The 12,690-nt window shown below is 40.1% G+C and overlaps 1 protein-coding gene across 2 annotated transcripts in view; it reads right to left on the bottom strand.

The window, feature by feature from the left end:
* Positions 1–12,400, bottom strand: part of NR1H4 (nuclear receptor subfamily 1 group H member 4) — a 66,673-nt gene extending 54,273 nt beyond the window's left edge. The window contains exon 1 of one of the 2 annotated variants that reach the window (XM_032844303.1): positions 12,094–12,400. The gene's annotated coding sequence lies outside the window, so the exon portion shown is untranslated. The remainder of the gene's footprint in view (positions 1–12,093) is intronic. The other variant, XM_032844306.1, reaches the window with a different exon arrangement.
* Between the last annotated feature and the right edge of the window lie 290 nt (positions 12,401–12,690).

The raw sequence follows: 12,690 nt of genomic DNA, 5'->3' as shown, positions 1-12,690 counted from the left end.
TGGGAATGCAGACAAATCTGGGCCCATCTAGTGAACCAATGGCATGCCCTACCAGAATCTATTCTCCAGGAAGCCAAGGAGCCTGCTGGGAGAAAACCCATTCTAAAGGCAGGTGGAGCCAAGAACCATGACCTTCACCCTAAAGCAAACCTTAGTCATTTGAGAAATGTGTAATTCTCACTGTAGCACAGTGTTTGGCCAATCCATACTGGATTCAAAACTCCTTCCTACCACTATAAGCTGAAAAGAAAAGCTATAAATAAAAATGAAACCTAGAAACATTGTTGTATAAAGTAGAGATAGACCCTTCCAACAGAATTCTTCCAACAAGTAGGAGAGAGTACTTGTTTCAGTGCCACCCTTGCTCTCACACCACTCTGCCACATATCACAGAGGAACTTTGACCCCAAGAGGACCAGGGCCCTTCTGGGCAATTGTGTAATAGGAGCAGCAGGCTAGGTCTCACCATAACCCACAGAGAAGCAGAGAAATTGTGACCACTGGTTGGCCACTGTTCTCACTCATGGATACAAGAAATAATGGAAGCAGCAGCAAGAACAAACCTGATCATGAACAAACAGGAGACCCTAAGGCATTTCTGAAATACTTGGACTTTGACAGAAAGCTAAAGGTCCTGAGGAATAAACCAGTGAAAGTTGAGTTGTTACTGTTAATGAGACCTCATTCAGACTCACATGCTAGTTGTAGACTAGGGAGAATCAACGTTTAATATGTGTATATAAATTATATAGGTGTATATTCACTGTGTATATATTAATATATCAACTAATTATGTGTAATAATTGTGTGTGCATGTCTGCATATTGTATAATAAATGGGTTGAAAACCTCCCCAAAATTCAGAGAACTATTATTCTAGGTAGATTTCCTCTTCTGGAATAGAAAATTCCACAGTTTCCAAAATGATAATTTCCAGGAACTCACAATGTACAGAGACTCTTATTTTCCTAATATTTAATCCAAACGTATACTCTGTAATTTAAGACCCATATCCTCTAATCTTTAAAAAAAAAAAAAATAGATTTCGGTTCTTTGTCTCTTCCTTTGGGTTTCCTTCTGTGCTTTTTCTCACACTTGTCTTTTTTAATCTTTAGTCATGTTCATCAAGCTCCCTCATACTTCCTCACCATATGATAACTCTGTAGTGTTTTTTCCAGGTATACTCATCTTCATTTTGGATTCCTATATTTTCCTTTATATGTTCATATAACTTGGTACCTTCAAGTGCCTGGCACATAATAGGCCCTCAAGAAATGTTAGCTCAATTAAATAACCTATATTAACTGTTTCTCCTACTTAGTTCTGCCCAGTTCCCTGCCATTTGTCATGCTCTTCCTGGAAGTGGCAAAAGATAAGGATATGATTTCCCCTATTAGCACAAAGGACATAATTTATCAATCACTTACCCAAATGAAAGCCTAATTCCTCTAATTCTATAGCATTTGGGTTACTACCTCTGGCTGGAAATCCATTATGTAGGTTCCCCTGATTAGCTAACAAGAAAACCCTCCAGATCCAGAATCCATGGCAGAGTCTGCTCAAACCAGGTTTGATGGAGTTATGATTCCTGAAGGGGCTTAAAGAAAATGAAACTCTAATTTTTAAAATGGTAACGCAAGCACATGGTAGGAAAATCAAACAGTACACTTTAAATTTGCCCTTTTGCTTATATATCTATGGTTGTCTTCACACAATAGCAGAGTTAAACAGTTTCAACATAGTCCACATGGTCTGCAAAGCCTAAAATATTCACTACCTGGTCTTTATAGGAAACGCTTATAATCCCCACTCTAACCTACAGAGACATGTATGGAAGTGTTGAATCCATAGTCAGAATAGTGTTGTAGAAGGCCTGGGTGGGTACATAGGAAATTTCCATGGCATCTGTAATACTCTCCTTCTTAAGCTAGAGGATAAATACAAGGAGGTTGATATTATTCAATGTTTTTGCATGTGGGAAATATTTCATGATGAAAAAGATTGAATGAAATTATATATGTAAAAATCTTCCTCATCAGTGAAGTTATGCAAGTTCATACATGATTCTGTCCTCCTTACACATTCTTAAGGCTCTGAGGAAAGAGTATTCCTTTCTTTTTAAAAAAATTATTTATTTATTTATTTGACAAAGAGACAGAGAGAAGATGAGTGGGATGTGGTGGAGAAGGAGAGGGAGAAACTAAGCTCCCCACTGAGCAGGGAGCCCAATGTGGGGCTCAATCCCACGACTCTGGGATCATGACCAGAGCTGAAGGCAGACGCTTAGCTAACTGAGCCATCCAAGTGCCCCAAAAGTATTCCTTTCCATAAAATGTTTGGGGACTCTAACTGTGGCCAGTGAGGCACTACTGGAAGCACTGAATGGCACAATGAGATCTATGTTTAAGAGTACTCTAGTGAGAAGGTGGGATGGGGAGGGTAAGCAGTGAAAGGCAGAAATTTGTGGCTGAAGTGAGGGGATCACGTGCTTCACTTTGTGGGGTCTGGGAAATGGAAAATAGGGGCCTTGAATATAGCAAACATAAAGAGGGGGCTGGGAGAAGAAAGGCTGATGATTCAAAGCTTAAGCCCTGGGTATCAGTGGAAGCAGGAACAAAATGTTTATTTTACTTCATGTTTATTTGTATGATGCTATACGCTAAGTCTTAACTTAAGGACCCAAGAACAGCTTCAGAAATCGTTCGCACTGTTTGTTTTTAATGTGATAAGACACATAGTGACTGGTAACTTAGACCAAATTTCTGGTTATCAATTTTTACTTGTTTAGATACTTTGTGTCACTGGAAGTTCATGGTGTGTGGATCTCCTCTGATGCAGCATAAACCATTTGCAAACAGAGACCTTGGAGAAACCCTGTTCTAATTAAACAGCTTTGACTCTGATTTAGAAGAATCTCAGTTCTCAGAAGATGAAGATAAAAACCAGTTACATGTGCTGGTCCTCTATAAACTGTTCACACCCAAGGACACCATCCTTGGTGACGCTTTTCTCAGATGAACCCAGTTGTTGAGGGCAAAGTTAAATATGTAAATCATTCTTAAAGAACAGTAAAAAAGTAGGCTTTTTCTAGCTGTCATTATTTCATGCCCAGGGGAAGCTTTGATTCAGCTAAAATTTGGAAGAATGCTCTTAAGAGAAAAGAGAAAGGAACTCTTTAAAAAAAAAAAAATCTGGTCTTCCCGGAAGCACTCAAACTGAAGTAATTCTTTTCAGGCAAAAATACAATTTAAAGTATATAGATCCTTCCCAAAGTCCAGAGAGATGTATAAGACAATGTTCGGCCAGTACCAACCACAGGTCAGGAAGGATGACCTTGAGCCAGTGTGGTCATTGTGACCACATTACCCTGAAAGTGGTGCCCTCTAGGAACAAAACGGTATTTATTACTGTCACTGTAACTAGTACATATCTGGGGGGAGATAGACTAAAATAATATCTACCATTTTATGAGTACTTACTATGTGTCAGCATCCATACTATGTTATCTCATTTAATCTATAATTAGTCAAGTAAGTATTAACATACAAACTTTATAGGTGAGAAAACTGAGATTCAAAGAGATTCAGCAAACTTCTCAAGGTCACGCTTCTCAAAGTCACTCTGACACATTGACCTTCTCACCTAGTGGTAAGCAGAACAGGGATGTAAACCCACATCTAACTCTAAATTCATGCTCACTCGTGCAGCTCTCCCACCGAGACTGTAACTAACCACTTACTAATCCTAATCCTAATCCTTACTAATCCTTACTTAACTAATCCTTACTTAACTAATCCTTACTAATCCTCCAACTAGCGTGGTGAATCGGCAGTTCTGCAAAGTCACTTCTGCCTAAGGCAGTCAATGTGTTCATATGAACAAATTAATTAATCCTATAAAGGGTTTGCCTGTTATATTTATATTATATTTATATTATATTTATTATATTATATTGATTCTTCTTTCATGTTTCTCAAGTCTCCATTTAAAAGTATATTACCTTCAAGTATTGTGAGCCAAAAATACCAGACCTCTACAGCCTCTACAGCCCTTTGAGTTTCTGTGCATGGGAGTTATACAATGGGGCTTAAAGAGTGGCTGAGCTTTATCTCCAACTGGATAAAAAAGTTGAGTCCCCTAGGGCCATGAACCTGACATTAAGTATTCCTTCTATTCTGTACTTGTCTCTTGCTAATCTTGCTCAAGCCCCAGTCCAGCTTCTCTTGACCAGCACTACCCTTCAGGAGGTTTTCATACCACTGAGTACTTCCTCTTGTCATAGTTTTAATTCTATCTTTTCGTTTGTAGTGATTGATTGTCTGTCTTCCCCACTGTACCATCAATTCCAGGAAAGCTCACCCAGGATCTCCAGTGCCTAGCAGACTGCCAGACACATAGTAGATATGCAAGAGATATTGTTGATTGAATGCATTAGAGGATGAATAAACTAACTGAATGCACAAATGAAAAATGAATAGTATACCTTCACAGATAACCAACCACCTTTAGAATCAGTCTTGTTTGGGCCACAGGATCATTAGTGAATTGAAATGTCCAAGAACACACATAAAAACTGAAGGAGGATTTTTTAAATCACATATAAAACCTGATAACTGAGGCTGTTTTCCCACAGTGGATCCCTAATTAGTGAACTGTATCCATTCCTGTTGAAAATCTCTTATCCATTTTATACATGGAATTGAACACCCCAGGAAATAGTTTTAATAACCCTCCCAAATCTCCCTTTGTTAATTTCTCTTTCCTGAGAATTACCAGAAATAGTGTTTTGTCTTCTTTTTTTTTTTTAAAGATTTTATTTGTTTATTTGACAGAGATCACAAGTAGGCAGAGAGGCAGGCAGAGAGAGAGAGGAGGAAGCAGGCTCCCCACCGAGCAGAGAGCCCGATGCGGGGCTCGATCCCAGGACCCTGGGATCATGACCTGAGCCGAAGGCAGAGGCTTTAACCCACAGAGCCACCCAGGCACCCCATGTTTTGTCTTAATGTTTACTCTTCATAGTCAGGAAAGCTGTTTCATTTTTCCCCACAATCTGCTATATTCAGAATGGTCAAGAAGTTTTTTATGGTTTCTTTATTACTGACCTATCATCTTTTTTTTCCTCAAATAATTCATTGGTTCTCCTAAAATTTTGCAAAAGTAGGCACCACACATTCTTCCATTCCACACACACTTTTGCAATGTGGGTTTGCTTCTACCCTTCAATAGATGACATCTATTCCCCAGCCCCTGAACTAAGAGAACTGGTCTGGTAACTTCCTTGACAAGTCGAATGGTGGATGCAATGCTATGAGACATGTGAGTTAGGCCATAAGAGGACTTGGAGATTCTTTTCCTCATCTAGGAATGTTGCCCTGAGACTGAAACACTCTGTGTAGATGCTCCCGGATATAAAACCTCTTGGATAAAGAAGTTCAACTCTCTCAAACATCCCATGTGGCAGCCACACCAAGACATCAGACCTGTTAGTAAGACCATCTTGGACCTTCCATTCTAGTTGATCTTCTATCTGAATAAGCCACATGAATGAGTCCATGCAAAACTAGTAGAGGGGCTACTCAGCTGATTAATAGAAATATGAGAATTGATTATGAGTAATTATGAGAACTAATTATGAGTAATTATTCACACTCTTTTAAGTTACTATGCTTTGGGGTAGTTATTACAAAGAATAAAACAAGAGATATAGAAAGCAATACCTGGAGAAGGAGGATATTTAAAAAAAAGAAAAAAGGCTAAACCATATGGCTATATGATTTTGGGATCTGGGAATTGGGCAGAGCCTAAAAGAGCACTGAGAAGATTGCTCTGGAAATCGGAAGAATGGTGAAGAAATTACTCTACGAAGCTGGAAAGGGGATGGGTCATATATTGTAATCATGAAACAATTGGCAATACTCTCACCTGTGGTAACTCAGAAGATGGAGAGTTTTCTAGTGGACTTGTGGACCTGATTAAGGAGATTTCCAAGGAGTGTAATGAATGTGTTGGTATATTTATCTGCACATGATGAGGTCCATAAAGAAAGAGATGAGTTGAGGAAGACACTGTTCATTTTGTAAGCAGAATTTAAAGTAAATATGAAGGGTTCAAGACATGCTAAGTTGAAAAGTAAGAACGTTGCATTTTTGGTCTTTCCATCTGACAGAAGATTCTCAGGAAATGGCCCCAGGGTAGATATCATATCATGGGTGCGGCTATAAGATCCTTTGCTAAGAGCTCAAAAAATTTAAGGAGGTGCTTAGTAGACATTCACATCTAGGTTCAAGGACATCTAAGAATGTCAGAGGCATTATCCCACAGTATTATTCCACAATAACTAGACATGTCCAAAGTAGGAAGGAGTCTGTCTCAAAAAATTATGGATGTTGGGGCGCCTGGGTGGCTCAGTGGGTTAAAGCCTCTGCCTTCGGCTCAGGTCATGATCCCAGGGTCCTGGGATCGAGCCCCACATCGGGCTCTCTGCTCAGTGGGGAGCCTGCTTCCTCCTCTCTCTCTGCCTGCCTCTCTGCCTACTTGTGATCTGTCTGTCAAATTAAAAAAAAAAAAAATCTTAAAAAAAAATTATGGATGTAGGTTTTCAGGCACGGAGTGAGTCCTAAAAAAGCTCATAATAAATCCGGAAAATGTTACGCAAATTGCTGTAGTGATTACCAATGTCATCTTGAACCAAAAACTGACTTTGCAGTTTTTCCCACTATGCAGTGAAGTCTATTCCTCCACCCCTTTAATGAGTTGTTATTATTGTGATTTGCTTTGACCCAGAGAATTGTTCTATTCCAAGGCTAAGCCTCAAGAGACCTGTGGCTTCTGTTTTCACCCTCTTGGAATGATGTCCTGAGACCATCACACCATAAAGAGACCGGGAATGAAATACTCCAGGCAAAAGAGACTTAGCCATGCAAGCATCCCAACCAACAGCAACATTAAGGACCCAGTCGTGGAAGTAAGACCTAGTTGATCCTCCAGTTGAAATCAGTTGCATGATTGAGCCCAGGAAAAAGCAGAACCACCTAGCCAACCCATAGAATTATAAGAAAGGATAAATCAGAGTGGTTCAGTCAGTTAAGAGTCTGCCTTTGGCTTTTATGATCCCAGGCTCTGGGATCGAATCTCACATTGGGCTCCTTGCTCAGCAGGGAACCTGCTTCTTCCTCTGCCTTTGCCTGCCACTCCACAGGCTTATGCTCTCTCTCTTTCAGTCTGACAAATAAACATATAAAATCTTTAAAAAAAAAAAAAAGAAATGATAAATCATTATCTTTTTCAGCCATTAAGTTTTGGGGTAGCTTGTTACATAATATTAGACAGTTGATTATAATCCCCCAAATGATTAATATGATTGATTTGTTGGCTATTGTTTCACTGGCATCTAAAGAAAGTATTTTGTTTAAAGTAGCTTGTTTACTCTTTTAAAATGGCATCTCAATGTCAATTTCCAATGTCAATGCCAAGTGAATTCATTTATGCACTTATTTATTCAGTCAATATACATTTATTGACTCTGTGTCAGTCACAGAGTCACCAGGCATATATGCACCAGGTATATAAAGATGAAAAAAAAAAAATCATGATCCTTCAAGAAGTTCAGTGGAAATGTCCAGCAAGGAAAACCCAATTAAAATAGTCTGGGAGTTGTTATGACAGAGGTAAGCACAAGTCCCTTCAGGAGCATAAGCAAGGATATTCATCGATTCATTCAACATAGGGGAAGAGATGGTTAATTTGCAAATAAACAAAAAGTGAGATTTCCACTGGTGATAATAAGAAAATAAAGGGGACAAGGGATAGTGTGATGCCATTGGACACTATTTTGGACAGAGTTAACCGAGAAGAACTCTGTGAAGAGTGGACATTTGAGCTGAGAAGTGGTGGATAAGGAGTAAGCCATGCAAGAGGCAATTAAAACCAAAGGCAGAGAGGTCAGCAAGTGCTAAGAGCCTGAGCTTGGAATACGGCAGGAACAGCAAAAGCCCAATGAGGCTGGAGATGGGTGACAAAGGGACAGTATAGGAGATGAGGCCTGAGATAAGACAGCTTTCATATGGCCTTGTTGACTGTGGTAAAGAGTTTTGATTCTATTCTAAATGGGAATCATTGGTGAGTGTCAAGTGTACATGTGACTAGGAAAACTTTCTGAGGGTGGAGGGCTGCCTCTTGAATTTAATCTTGAGTAGGCATTAGACTAGGCAGAGGGCATGCAGTGGGGATGGCTATAGGAAAGGAAATCACATGCTATGTTCCAGGCGGCCATCTGTTTTCTCTGCCGTAGTTGGTGGATTCAGCAGGAACCAGAGGGGGATGGATGACCTATTCAAGAAATAGTGTCCAGAAAATTGACTATTCCTTTGAGGGGAAAAAAATTAAAGATGTTTATCTTGTATCATTCTTCAAAATAAGTCTCAGGTGGATTAAAGATTTTTAAAATTATAAAATTATTGGGAAAAATATCGGAACACACATTCATGATCTTTGTGAATGAAAGGGTTAAGAAGAACTTCTTAAACAAGAAATAAATAGGAAAGGAATAAAGTTGACTATATTAAAATCGAAAAGAAATCAAGACACCATAAACAGAGCTAAATATACGAAACAAACTGGGAGAAAATATTTACAACATAAATAGTAGCCAAAAATTGGTACAAACAATACATAAATAACTCCTATAAATAAAAACAGAAAAGATAAACAATCCAGGAAAGAAATTGGCAAAGGATATAAAGAGGAAAATTCACCAAAAGGAAAATAAAAGTAGCCAATAAACATACAAAACATCTGAAACTAATTAATAATCAGAAAAATGCAAATTAATATAACTAGATACCATTTCCACCTATCAGATTATTGAAAGATTTTTGCATGCTAATACGTATCCTCAGAGACTACTAGTGGGGGCATAGATTTTCATCTTTCTGGAGGGCCCTTGAGCAGTATGTATTACAGTAAAATGCAATTCTAACTCTTAAATATCGTTCCCGGATAAAACTTGGCACAGTATGTTCACACAGCATTGATTCTATTTAGAGCAGGAAGTAAAAATCTCAAAGTTTTATTAGGATTTTATCTTGAAAAATAAAAATCAAAACTTATATTATATTCCTATATATTCATTTCACTCAGAACTCTGTTGTAATACTTAGACCTAACAACAAAAAACAGTATTGTTTTTTCTATGCAGTGTTTCACTTCACAATCAAGTTGTGTTAGATTAACTTTGTATTGACAGAAACTTAAAGAAAGGAGAGAGAGGAAGAATAGCAGACACTGCTTTATTACCAAAATTGGAAAGGGGCAAACTAAGGGAGAAAATAACTCTCTGTGGAGGGCACAGGGGTTAGGGAATTACAGAGTGGGATAAGAGAAGAGAGAAGTGGGGCGCCTGGGTGGCTTAGTGGGTTAAGCCGCTGCCTTCGGCTCAGGTCATGATCCCAGGGTCCTGGGATCGAGCCCCGCATCGGGCTCTCTGCACAGCGGGGAGCCTGTTTCCCTGCCTCTCTGCCTTCTTGTGATCTCTGCCTGTCAAATAAATAAATAAAATCTTTAAAAAAAAAAGAGAGAGAGAGAAGAGAGAAGTGGGTGGATATTTTTGTATAAGGAGCAACATTTTCCTCCCCATGCAGCTGGGTAACTAAGGACTCATGTATAGCGATGCCTTGTGGCCACAACTCCACTGGCAGCAAGTAATACAGCAATAAGAAATAGCTGGGAAGAAGAAAATTGTTCCTATGTCTCTTAGCCCCTTCACGTTCTCTGTTGCTAGGATGAAAGAGGAAAATGAGACTTTAGAAAAACAAAGGGAAAATTTTCACTATCAAGAAAAGAACCTATTCCGGGGCGCCTGGGTGGCTCAGTGGGTTAAAGCCTCTGCCTTCGGCTCAGGTCGTGATCCCAGGGTCCTGGGATCGAGCCCCGCATCAGGCTCTCTGCTCGGTGGGGAGCCTGCTTCCTCCTCTCTCTCTGCCTGCCTCTCTCTGCCTACTTGTGATCTGCCTGTCAAATAAATAAATAAAAATCTTTAAAAAAGAAAAGAAAAGAACCTATTCCTTCATGCTTTCTTTCATCCACCCACCTATGGACAGCATGAGTCTGTTTGAATCTGTCACATGGTGATGTGTATTCTCCTGACTCTCATAACCTTCAGACCCTGTGAACCACAGCAGTGTTAAGCTCTTCTCGGACATCCCTAATCATAGCACCATGGTGGGCTCATGGAGTCTTTAATTAAAATGCTCATGACTGAAGTCTCGAACCAGTGCTCCTAGACTAATCTCTGGGTTAAAGCAAATACAGTTGGAAGTTTCCAATTACCCCTGCTAATAGCGCAGCTACTAGAAAACACTCTACAAGGCTTTAGGACTTCTCACAACTGTGCTAGGGCTTAATGTGTCACCCCTTCCCACTAAAATGTTTGCAGGCTGCTCTGCCTGCTCTCCCATTAGTCCTGATGTCAACGTTTCCCAGTTTCCGACAAAGTCAGGGTAGCAAGGAAAGGACTTTGGAGTCAGAAAGACCTGCCCTCATGTTCAGTATCTGCGACTTCCTAACTGTGTGATCGTGAATAGGTTATTTGTCTTCTGAGGAGGCGCCTGCCTGGCTCAGTGGGTAGAACATGTGACTTTTGATCTCAGGGTCGTGAGTCCTAGCCCCACATTGTAGGTAGAGTTTACTCAAAAAACAAACAAAAAAAATGAGTTGTCCACTTTGAGGCTCTGTTTGCTCATCTGTAAAATGAATATAAGAAAAACTCCCAAGCAGGCTCATTGTGAGAAAGAAACAAGCAGTTTAGAGAAAGCCTGTGACATATTAGTAGAGGCTCAAAATCAGCGAACTCCACTACACACTCATGGACACACATATTTCTTTTCCTTTCCTTACAAAGTACTACCAGGTGTTCCATCACAATCTGGCCAGATTTGGGAGGTATGGAAGGTGTGGGAAGACCAGAGTACATTCCTTTCCCTCTCGGACTCTGGAAAGAGGGCAGAGGAATTGGGAGGAAAACAGAGCTGCAGATACTGAGGGAGGGTCTCAGAACAAGTGTGTGTTGTCCCTAAGTGGTAATTATCAGCTACCTCCAAGTTGCATCAGCCACATTGCAACATTCTCAGCAAAACAGAAGAGTCCACGGTGCAAATGGCATAGGTCCATCACTTGGAGGAGGGGGTGACTCAAAGATGAAGTGTTTATCATTTCATAAAATCAGCTAGAAACCCAGTGATGGCTCGTTCTACTTCCCTTGTCAATACTCTGAGGTCCCTTTATCTAAGGCAGCCCCAGAGGCAATATCAGATTTCTTTAAAACTCAGGTGAGTTTCCCAAGGAAAGAATCCAAAGTGAGTCATGAGTATCCCCTCCCCGCCTCGAAATAAAAACTCAGTAAAGAGAAATAATCCAGGATCACCTTATAGTTAGTTGCCTAATTCACTATGGCAGTAAGCAGACAAGGCAATGCCTTATCTGTAGATTCAGACGTTGGACAATTTTAATCTCAAAGTTCTTCCTAACATTTTCCATCTTTTTTAGTGTTTCCATCCAATATTAATATGATAAGTGGAAACCAAGTTTACAACCAAAATCAAAAGAGAAAGCTTTTTAAACCTACTCTTCTAGGAAAAATTTTATTTCATTTACGCATGGCTTAAACATCATCCTGTCCCTAGGTCCCAAGTCATTTGAGATTAGCAGTATTCCCAAACTCACAGCAAAATTTGATAAATCACCAAAATAGAGCATACTATTCAGGTCAAATTGTCTATGGAATCAGAACAGAGAAACTTCTGAAATTCACTGTCTCTGTGATTCTCTTGGATAACCACAATGTTTAAAAGATATTCCTAAATAATTTGTCAATAAGGTAAGCAACTGTTAGACCCATGAACTCCTGCTTCCTCTTGTTTGTTTTTAGAGTTTCTTTCCTTTTCTTTCCCTTCTTGTTTTCAGGATTTTGCATTAGATTCTAGTAACTTAGAATTCATCCATCGATCAAACTTCCTGATATTAAAGAGAAATTTTAAATGATAACTTCCCCTCTGCTGCCTTCAGATGGATACCTGGCCCAGAGGAATTAGGTACTCACTTAGATTGTCTCAGGTTGGAGATGAACTTTCAAGGCCCTCGGAGGATTCTGAGGCCAATCTTCTTCTCCAAATCACAGCACTTTTGCTACAAATGCTCAGAACCTGGGTTTGCATTGGGGTGAATCCAAGAGACAGCAGGGTGAGGAGGAGGAGGAGGAGGAGAAAGAGGAGGGAGTTCTAGTAAAAGCTGTGGATGATCGCAGACGGCCTTCCGGCTCAGCAGCAACATCTCTTCCTTGGCTCCGTGCCTCATGAACACAGATTAGTCATTAACAATCCTTTCCCTGATAAATGATATAAACATAGAAAGGAACCTTGGGAGGGCCTCGAGATTCCCAGGACAAACTCCCACAGCCCCAAAGAAAGGAACGGGACCTGTCCGAGAAACCCTGAAGCTCGGCTTTTAAAGCAAATCTCCTCAGGCTCCTTGGTAGGGTTCTGAGTCCCCAGGTTTCTGCAGGCTGGTCTGAAACTGAACTGTCCTTTCCCCTCCCCCCTAATTTCTTTTAATAGCTCCACCACCTCCCAGGGACTGAAGTTAGCAACCGAGCCTTCTTGACCCTTCCCTCTCCTGGGCCTCCTATAGCAAGTAATAA

This window comes from Lontra canadensis, unplaced genomic scaffold (assembly GCF_010015895.1).
Source record: "Lontra canadensis isolate GAN:19392208 unplaced genomic scaffold, GSC_riverotter_1.0 scaffold150, whole genome shotgun sequence".
Classification (NCBI taxonomy): Eukaryota; Metazoa; Chordata; class Mammalia; order Carnivora; family Mustelidae; genus Lontra; species Lontra canadensis.
This window is presented reverse-complemented; position numbering and strand designations above follow the sequence as displayed.